Below are 11525 nucleotides of genomic sequence, written 5' to 3' on the forward strand. Positions count from 1 at the left end.
TCTCTCATGGAAGCCAGATGGCTTACAAAGAACCTCCGTCTTGGAAAAGTCAATGGCATGTGAGCCTACTGAATTAGAACAATCATCTGCTACGGCCGAGGTGTTGGTCCTACCGTGTTTAAGGTCTGCTTTATGTTCACGAATGCGGTCCGAGATATGGCGTTTGGTTTCTCCAATGTAACTACTACCACAGAGGCAACTTAGTTTGTAGACACCAGGGTATTGTATGTCCGGAATCACATCTTTTACAGACGGAACCAGATCACGGATTTTATGTAATGTGTTGAAACGGTCCTGGATCTTGTGTTTATTCAAGATTTTGGAGATCTTTTTTGTGATCCCAGCAATGTAGGGTAAAGTGATAGTTTTGAATGGCTCCTCAAGAGGGTTCTTCTTCATGGTTTGAGTGATAGCTTTGCGGATTGTATAGTCGGAGTAACCATTAGCCCTAAGAGCCTGGTGTACGTGCTTGAGTTCACTGCTTATGTGTTCCTGGTCGGATATGCATTGGGCTCTATGATACAGAGTCTTGATGAGAGAATTCTTCTGTGATGGATGGTGGTGGGAATCCGGTTTCAGATAAGCATCCGTATGGGTAGCTTTCCTGTAGACAGAGTGGCTCATTGAACCATCAGGTCTTTTTTTAATTAGGACATCCAAAAAAGGTAGCTTGCCATCTATTTCGACTTCCATGGTAAATCTGATGGCTGGGTGTATGGAATTGATGTGGTCGAAGAATTGGTCTAGAGCAGGCCGGCCATGTAGCCAGATGACAAAAGTGTCATCCACGTACCTCTTCCACAAGGTTGGGCGCAGAGTGGCAGTCTGGATGGCGTCAGTCTCAAATTTCTCCATGAAAATGTTAGCTATAACTGGAGAAAGGGGGGAGCCCATTGGGGTGCCCTCAGTTTGTTTGTAGAAAGTTCCATTCCAAGTGAAGTATGTATTGGTTAAACAGTGTCTCACCAGGGGGGGTACCTCAGCGTTTAGTCCTTGATGAACCAAGTCTTCAATGATTGCAATGGTGTCAGGTACAGGAACCTTGGTGAACAAGGAAACTACATCAAAACTGACAAGCAGGTCGTCTGGGGACAGGGAAATACCCTTGATTGTTGATACCAGGTGAGTAGAATTTTGTACCGCAGAGGTGGTCTTTCCAGTGAAAGGACGCAGGATTTCAGACAAAAAACGAGCTAGTTTGTAGGTGGGGGAGCTGATAGTAGAGACTATGGGACGAAGAGGTGTATCAACTTTATGTATTTTTGGTAAGCCGTATAATCTTGGTACCCCCCCTGGTGAGACACTGTTTAACCAATACATACTTCACTTGGAATGGAACTTTCTACAAACAAACTGAGGGCACCCCAATGGGCTCCCCCCTTTCTCCAGTTATAGCTAACATTTTCATGGAGAAATTTGAGACTGACGCCATCCAGACTGCCACTCTGCGCCCAACCTTGTGGAAGAGGTACGTGGATGACACTTTTGTCATCTGGCCACATGGCCGGCCTGCTCTAGACCAATTCTTCGACCACATCAATTCCATACACCCAGCCATCAGATTTACCATGGAAGTCGAAATAGATGGCAAGATACCTTTTTTGGATGTCCTAATTAAAAAGAGACCTGATGGTTCAATGAGCCACTCTGTCTACAGGAAAGCTACCCATACGGATGCTTATCTGAAACCGGATTCCCACCACCATCCATCACAGAAGAATTCTCTCATCAAGACTCTGTATCATAGAGCCCAATGCATATCCGACCAGGAACACATAAGCAGTGAACTCAAGCAAGTACACCAGGCTCTTAGGGCTAATGGTTACTCCGACTATACAATCCGCAAAGCTATCACTCAAACCATGAAGAAGAACCCTCTTGAGGAGCCTTTCAAAACCATCACTTTACCCTACATTGCTGGGATCACAAAAAAGATCTCCAAAATCTTGAATAAACACAAGATCCAGGTCCGTTTCAACACATTACATAAAATCCGTGATCTGGTTCCGTCTGTAAAAGATGTGATTCCGGACATACAATACCCTGGTGTCTACAAACTAAGTTGCCTCTGTGGTAGTAGTTACATTGGAGAAACCAAACGCCATATCTCGGACCGCATTCGTGAACATAAAGCAGACCTTAAACACGGTAGGACCAACACCTCGGCCCTAGCAGATGATTGTTCTAATTCAGTAGGCTCACATGCCATTGACTTTTCCAAGACGGAGGTTCTTTGTAAGCCATCTGGCTTCCATGAGAGATTCGTTCATGAGGCTATCCACATATACAAACACAGAGACAATTTCAACCGAGAAGATGGATTCTATCTTAGCAATCATTGGAAAGATTTGATAAATCATTTCAGTTCTTGATTGATTGTTCACGCTTACAGTGCCTTTCAGACAGCATACATAAAAACAAATTTCGTCTCCCCCCTCCTCTTTTCAAAAAATAAATGGACTAGTCCTGGCAAACAGCCAATCGTTGCGCGTGACGCAAACGTTATTTTTATATAAATAAATAAATAAATATGCCGTTTTCAAAATAAATTTATGCAAACCGACACACCTGATGATGACCGTTTGAGTTATGGTCGAAACGTCGTGAGAATTTTTATTGTTTTATATATATTTTGTTATTTTGTTGTTTCTCTTCAACGTGACTTTACCGAAAAAACTAAGAATATAAATGCGGCCTCCTCATGGGTGGTGCCGATGTCACAAGTCGAGGAGACTGAAGTGCTGTGACAAAAGGGCCATTGCCTGAATCGTCTCTTACTATAAACATTTCATTTCAAAGCGGTGTTATCGAAGAAGTTTTTTTGGAAGATAAATAACATCGCGATGGGGGGAGGGGGAGATAGCGGGATTGAGGGGGAGCGATTAGGGGGGTTATAGAGGTGGGTGTTGAGTAAAATAGTATCAGTGTCTTGTCCTTGAGCCTAGGGGCTATGCCAAGGGGCTAGGACATTGAGAACACGGATTCGAATGAACGTCTCATCTTGCCACATGCTTTTTTTACTATCTCCATCAGTAACAAAATCAATCTACAAAGCAACGCTGCTTCTAAAATGGGTATAGTACTCTGAAGCATGTAAAAATGGTAATGTACTGTCAATCGTACTTTAACAGGAGCATTGTCTCTTTAAAGGTCACGGTTTTTGTTGTTGACATGAACTCTATTGGCTTCCACCTCCCTGTTCACAGAGATCGTCAATAGAGGCTGAAGTCTGTTACTCGCACACAGTCAGTCGAGGGAGTGATAGCCCCCACTGTCCCCTTCAGCCCGTGGTGTTGCCTATGGGACTCATTGTCCCGTAACATCCCGAGTTCACAATGTCGATTAAAGCAACACCTTTGTTTAATAACGATCCATGAAATTAGTGGGACTTTATATAGTGTGACAGTCTTGTCTTTGGTAATACTGTACTCATGTTTGTTTCTGTTGCCTGGTTTTTAATTGGTAAAGCTGTGATCGTGTTTGATCCCTCCACTGGTATCCGATTAATTTCTGCATCAAGCACAATATCCCCTTTGCTGTCTTCAAGTTCCACCATGGACACGCTCCTGCTTGCCTCTCCCATCATCTTATTCCCCTCCCAATGTTCTCCTATATCGTCCCTACCATCTCGCTTTACTCCCCTTCACTCATTCTCCGCCCAGCAACCAAGGCTTCCTGTTGGAACTTCTAATCAACCTTTACTCATTCGGAGGTCACTCATTCCCTTTTCTTTTGATGCAATTATTTGGGCCTGTCACTTACCATCCACAGATTTCTCCTGTGATCATCACTTTATGTTCTCTCTTTAGAAATGTAGGCTGAATGTACACCTCCTTGTTCCCAATGATGATTGTATCTCACTGATGTGCACATCACCTTGACAGAGGCTCTTTTTAAAGGCACTCTAATTGATTATTTCTTATTTCACAGCCTCCACTACACTACTCAGCAGATTATACCCCACTTTGTTCGTCAAGACTTGCTTGAGGCAAATATAAGTATGGTCCAACAACTTCTATGACTGACACGGCACGAGTAAGACTGCCTGCAGTCCAACCAAAAAGGCTGCATCATTGAAAGCTGGTTTCAAGCCTGCCCTCCACGTGTGTTAAAAGATCTTACTCACCCATGTGATGATAGTTGAGCCTCTGGGTGTCAGCATTTCTGCTCTGATATTGCAAGTGTTGGATACTAGTGATTTCTTTCATTTTTCTTAGGGTACCTCTCACTTTATACTCAAATGGCTCAATGCAGAAGGTGTAGGGTCTTTGGTTGCTGTGGCTTGCATGAGCTCTTCAAAGGGATATGACGAAGAGCGATTCTGCATTTGGGAGCATAATTACTTCTAGCATGCTAGTTTCCGCCTTCAACTGCTGAGGAGCTTGCCACTGGCATTTGTAATTGCGCAGGAAATATTAAAGTAGGCTCCCCTGAGCTGACTGAAGTTTGCAAAGTCATCCTTTATTTGACTGAGAGTTATTATTCAACTGCTGCAGCTTTTCCATCAGGCCCCCTCTGTTCATGCCAGATCTGAGTTTTGCATTGCCTTCTTAGGCCCTTGTAGCAGTTTTTACGTTCGTTTTTCAATTAAACACCACGTTTAATCACTAATCCATTCATTTCCAATATTGCAACAGGTTGTTGGGCTGGTCTTGGCGGCGTTGTTTACATAATCTTGAAATTGTCCCAAACTGTTGGTTCCTCATTAGACAGGAGCGTGCATTACCACTGCCCACCTCCACATTACAACCATCCCCACCATAAGAATTGCCCATTCTCTACCTCTTCTCTCCCCTTAAGCCTCCACTCCTTCTCGTCCCTACTCTTCTCCGATCCCATTGCTGTCTATCGCTGTCACTTATTCCTCAAACTATGTACACCCCTGCCATCTAAATCATTCCATTCTGTCACCGCCTTGTGCTTGTTATGTCAAGAGAGAAGGCACTCTATAAATATACACCAAAGCCACCACCGCCACCACCGTCACCACCGCCACCAAGAAAAGGAACAGATTTATTTGTTGGGTCTGGAAGTGGCCAAAGTGCAAATCGGCCATGAAAAAAATTTACATTTAAAATTACACCGCCACCAATTAAAACATTAAACACAAACACAAAGGTTGTCTGTATAACCTCAACGGACTCTTGAGGCAAGTGCTTTTAGCGAGCAACTATGAAAGCCAGCATGGTACACAATGGGGAGGGTGGCCAGCACCATGCCTGGCCGCCTTTATCTCCCGAGTAGTGATGTTTACACACCGCACCAGGTACTCATTGGAGGCTGAGTCGACCTCGGGTTAGCCCAAAACCACTTTAGTGCATCGGTACTGGTGTTGCCAAGTTCATCGCGCAATACGCGAAACACTATACAATTACCGGATAATACGCATACCCACACAGGCTTGTGCATGTGTGGGTGGGTTATTTATACAGCAGTATGCAGCATGGCAGTCAGTCGGCACCTTCCGCAATGCACGTTTGTTATTCATGAGGGTGCACATCCTGATGTATTCATTGGCTGATCACCCGAAGCCACCGTGTGAGCTGAGAGTTTTTCGATCTTACCGGGTACTCGATAGAGCTGAGAAATGCACTGCGGTCAATACTCAGAGTCAACATTTAGAGGTAGAGACCCAGAGATGAAGAGAATCCTTAGCAGCCCGTACATATTAATGGATAGCAGTGATGGTCCCAGCTGCTGACTTGTACACCAGGGGTGAAGAATTGAGACAAGGCTGTGGTCCCAAGATAATTTCACTCCTTCCATTTGTTTTGTATTGAGTGGCATCCTGACGGGCACGACACGGTTCAGACGCGGCCACCAGCTCAAAAAACACGTACAGAACAAACCCTGCGCAGAGAAGCATGCAGAGACACGTGCTCGAAATCACACCAAGACAGAGGAACGCGCAGATGAGAGAACATACACAGAGGTAAGATCCCTCCTCATGTTGACCATGATGAGAAGGAAAGAGCAACACGCAGATGAAAACGTTTCTGGAAGTGACGATGGCTGATGATCAAGAGTAACTTGGAGGGGAGGTGGGAAGCTCATGCACAGGAGGTGCTGGGGCCGATTGTCACAGCGCAGGCGTCACGAGAAGTGACGTTGGTTTGGGGAGGCCTTCATCAAACAGTGGATTTACCACTGGTGATGATGCCCATAATGATGATGAATGCATGGGCAGTCCACTCACATTCGTGCATAATCAGGTGCACGTCCACTCCCCTAGTCACCCCTCCACTAATCTCACTCCCCGAGTCACCCCTCCACTCACCTCACCCCCATTCCCCGAGTCACTCTCACCTCGACTTCTCCACTCTATCGCCAGTCGCCCTGAAGAGGCCCAACTCCGGAGCCTCCCCCAGTGCCACGTTCACTCTCAGCACGAACATCGTGCGGTGCCACCCCCTCCTCTGCTGCATCCCTCCAACTCTTCCTCCGCCATTGCGAGAATCGGCTCCACGAAGGGTCCCACGCTGTCCCCGTCCCTCAATGGACTCGTGTCCTTTGTTGATGAAGGCCATTTAATAAAATAATGATAATTAATTATGCACACACACACAGGTCTCCGAAGTAGCCTCAATAGACATGTTAGGGCAAGTTGTGGAGCCTTGTGCTGTGGAACACACGAGGGGGTGGTATGTATTTTGTATGTTGAACTTCTTTTGCACGGTACGTAGCCAACCGTGCTAATCGGAGGTGCAGGGGAAGGGCAACAAAGTAAGCACAAAAAGTAGTTCCAAAGAAATGAGTTTTCAATCTAGATGTAAAAGTGCACAGCTCCAGTGGCTTCTAATATCAGAAGGAAGAGCGTTCGAGACGGCCGCAGAAGCGCTTCTGAAAGTGCGATGCAGCGACAGCCTTTGTTCGATGGTTCGCCAAAATCCGCAGTGAGGATGTGATGTGGCCAACACCATGCACGCGGCCACCTTTGTCTCTCCCAATTGCTGATGTTTATTATAGACACTGCACCAGGTACTCTTTAGAGGGTGAGTCGACCGAGGGAAGGTCCAGGACTGGGTCACACAGACACACACACAGAAAAAGATGCCCTATGTCAAATCCAGAGGCTTCTAAGAAAATGGAGGTGTAAGACGGACACAGCTATTACATGGATGAAGGTGTAATACAGATATTTGTGTTAAGGTGGTGCTGCTCACCTGAGACCAATAACAAAAATCCCACCACTCATTCATCTGTTTAATCTCTGATTGGAAAACGCTGGGCGAGACCTGCGACATTCGAGTGAGCTCACCTACTCACTCACAAACACACAACACTCAACCCAGTCAATCAACATGTTACACACCCTAAATATGACCTGCCTTGTCCTGGGGAAGACCTGCAACATGCTACTGAGCTCACCTCTTCACTCACCTACTCACCCACTATTGCTATGTCATCCACACACACTCGCTTATCTTAACAGACCTCAATAATTGACATTTAGCTCCTGAAGATATTGCTACATGCAATAAAACGCGAGTGTGTGAGTGATTGAGTGATTGATTGAATGTGTAAGTGAGCGTCTGGTTGCGTGAATGAGTGAGCATGTGAGTGCGTGTGAGTGTGTAAGGTGAACGGTAGTGTATCGGCGAATGTGCTGTGCTACAAATCTGGTGATCCGAGTTCAAATCTCGCTCACCAGTCTTTGGGTCTCTGTGTAAGTCTTTACCTCTCTGTAAGTCTATGGGTCTCTGTGTAAGTCTATACCTCTCTGTAAGTCTATGCGTCTCTGTGAGTCTACGGGTCTGGTAAGTTTACTGGTCTCTGTGTGAGTCCATGGGTCTCAATGTGAGTTCATGGGTATCTGTTATCATCATCTGTGTTTGAATGAGTCGATGGCTCTGTGTGATTGACTCCAAGTCTCTCTTTCTGTGCGAGTCAATGTCTACGTGACTTTACCGAAATAACCAAAGAGTAATTCCTGCAGTCACGAAAGTGCCAAATCAAGTTTGAGTCTATGTCTCTCTGTGTAAGTGAGTACAACATATCCTTGCTTAACGCGGGGGTTGCGTTGTCGAAAATTGCTGCTTAAAGCTATTTTACGTCAAGCAGAAAACTTTTCTACAAGGAAAAACGGTAAAGGGGGAGGCTCCGTTTTAGCACAATATAACTTTTATTATTATTTTTAATTGAGAGTACAGTACACTGTTTTCTATGTTCATTTTAAATGGGTTGTATATATGTAGAAGATCTATATTATAATCTTTATTTATACTGGAGGAATCTAAAAAGCCCTTTTTCACAGATTTCCAGTTGGGGTGGTACAGAAAGTTACAAGAACAAACGATGCAAAAACACAATCGAAGTGAAAAGTATAGGAAAGGTAAGCAAATGACCAAAAAATAAACAATTTTTTATCTTACCTAGTAAAGCCCTCTAAGCTATTAGCTTCTTTATCAGAAGCGAACTGGCCACAAATGATAGCTGAATGAAGTGGCTTATGACGTGGAAATTTATAGCAGCCAAATAATAATAAAAAAATGCGTTACATTCATCAATATACATACAAAGGACGTGAAAGGGAGATATGGTGAGTGAAAACTATAAGGGAGTGAGTGAGATGACACTACACACAGATGCTGGAACAAAGGCTGAGGAAGAGGATGACACGCCACGTAACACAGCGCGCACCGGTACAGCATCAGCTCCCAGCAATACAGAACAATGCTGCCAACACCCACACCACTCATGAGAGCAGTCCGTCATGTGCTACTCTGCTACTCGCGTTATAGTGGGTGTGGGGTGCGCTAAGCAAAACACATTACATAAAAAACGTGGATATACTGCATATGGTTCTCTGCGTGAGTGAGTCTATGTCTCTCTGTGCGAGTCTGTGCGAGTGACTCTATGGTTCTCTGTGTGGGTTAATCAATAGTTAATAAAGAATTAAAGCTTTCGTGACTGCATAAATTACTCATTGGTTTTTTCGGTAAAGTCACGTATGTATAAATACCATAAAATTATATTAAAATAAATCAATCACGACGTTTCGACCGCAACACAAGCGATCTTCATCAGGTGTAAAAAACAAATAGCACATATGGTGACATCAACGCAACACATAGAGAGCGTTAAACTGCACGGAGGTAAATACAACAAGAAGATGAGAGACGAGAATTCAACAAACCTAAGAAAAATTTACGTGATGCAATACCAGTCGGCCAACGACACAGTTAGACACTTGCCTGGCAGACCACGAATTTCAGAAGAGTGCTAAATTTCGTGTTCATCCTCTGGGTTGAACATACCAGCATAGACGGAGTGAACAAATACGAGGTATAAGATAGCAGAAATAAATATACAGGGACACAAGAGGTAAGAATAGGAAAGACGGACAGAGAAGCAAGAAAAAAGGGGCCGGAGGGATGAACAGACAGAGGCTTAAAATAAGTAGTAGAGGTGGGGGGAGGGGCCGAAGAAAGCAAGGGGCACGGCAGCAGCAGAAGAGGGAGGGGCAGGAAAATGTAAGGGGGCGCAATTAGTTTAGTACAGAATTGTAAAGGTAACTTCCCCGTAGAAGTGTGTTAATAAAGAATTATAGCTTTCGTGACTGCATAAATTACTCTTGGTTTTTTTCGGTAAAGTCACTAATGTAGAAATACCATAAAATTATATTAAAATAAATCAATCACGACGTTTCGACCGCAACACAAGCGATCTTGCAACACAAGATCTTGCAACACAAGATCGCTTGTGTTGCGGTCGAAACGTCGTGATTGATTTATTTTAATATAATTTTATGGTATTTCTACATATGTGACTTTACCGAAAAAAACAATGAGTTAATCAATGGTTCTCTGTGTGAGTGAGTCTATGTGTCTCCATGTGAGTGAGCCTATGGCTCTGTGTCAGTGAGACTTTGGCTCTCTGTGTGAGTGTACTCTGTGAGTGAGTCTATGGCTCTCTGTGGGAGTAAGTGGGTCTCTAAGGCCACCACCATCTTGCCCCCTGCCCAGTGCGTCCACCTGGTTGAGCTGCAGAAGTCTATTGTCCACCGCTCCAGACCGCACAGATATCCAGACGTCCACCTCCAGCACAGACACCAGCAGATTCTTAAACCTGGTGGTGGAAGTAAGGACACGAGAGGGGTAATAGTCAACCACCATTACCACCATCAATACCACCATTACAACCACCGAAATCACCGCTATCGTTAACACCACCATCAATATCACCACCTCCACCACAACGATCACAATAAAAATTACAATCACAATACTCTTTGGTTCTTTCTGTAAAGTCACGTAGGTAGAAAAAATAATAGATCACGACGTTTCGATCGCAACACAAGCAACCATAATCAGGTGAAAAAATATAGCGAGTAAGCTGCTGAAACACGAAGTCATATAGGCTTGAGATAAGCTCAACCCAAGAGTAAGTGGGCGGAGCAAGAGGTGGAATTTGCATATATATACAACACCGGATCGTAGAAAAGGAGAGACACAGACACCGAGAGACATCCACACACAGAGAGAGGCACACACAGAGCCACACACAAGAGAGAGACACATATAGAGAAAAACACACACCGAAAGAGAGACACCCAAAGAGAGAGACACAGAGAGAGATAGACACAGAGAGAACGACACAGAGAGACACACAGATGTTTCTGCAATACAATGATAAGAACTGTCAAATTATATATAAATTATTTGTATTATTAAATTAAGGCAATACATTTGAAAATGGTCCCCCATGGGTGAGTGTCCTAAAAATACCTGCTCGAATTACATAATTGCCCATGAATTACTATGGTGTGACAATGCCAATTACCAATGTCAAAGGGAACATCAATGAGTGGTAAATGTGGGGTAATATCCCCAGAAGAGCATGTAGACTACATTAAAAATTAAAATAATCAGGCAATATAATATCACATATGGGTTCAGTTTAAAGTTTACTTATGAAAAATAATACTGAAATAATTGTGCTCCATAGATAATCTTAATGGTCAAGTTACATAAACATCACGGAATCACTTAAGCTGACCATTTAAAAAGACATTAATTCCAAGATTCATAATAAAGGTTTTTGGGTTAGATCGCGTTTATTTATAAATGTGTCGTAACCCTCCACCACCCGACACGGCCAATCAGCAAAAAAAAAGTGTCACGTTGACAAAAGACAAATAATTCACTACTTCAGCCCACCGGTGTGTTGAAGAGTTAATCCACATTTACAGTTTGAGTACGACGTTTCGCTGGTAAATACTTCCAGCATCATCGGGCAATTCGCCAGAATGGTAAAGCCCTCGCTTGCTCCCGGTTTTATATAGAGCAGCAGGGTGACGTCATCACTTAACTCATCAGGTGCAGTGATTAGAGGCGGAGGGGGGGGTAATGTAATTATATAATCGATTAGTAATCAGTCATTGGTTATGATTAGTAATGAGTTGTAGATTAGTAATTCTTTAAATCAAAATGTAATGTGTATTATTTAATAATACGCTTCCAGGCCGCACTAAGCCGGTAGCTGTCAGAGCGATTAAAGTTATTCTTGTTCCTCTCAATTTCAAT

The sequence above is a fragment of the Petromyzon marinus genome, assembly GCF_048934315.1.
Source record: "Petromyzon marinus isolate PM22_M1 ecotype Great Lakes invasive population chromosome 84 unlocalized genomic scaffold, UKy_Petmar_22M1.pri1.0 chr84_unloc.3, whole genome shotgun sequence".
Classification (NCBI taxonomy): Eukaryota; Metazoa; Chordata; class Hyperoartia; order Petromyzontiformes; family Petromyzontidae; genus Petromyzon; species Petromyzon marinus.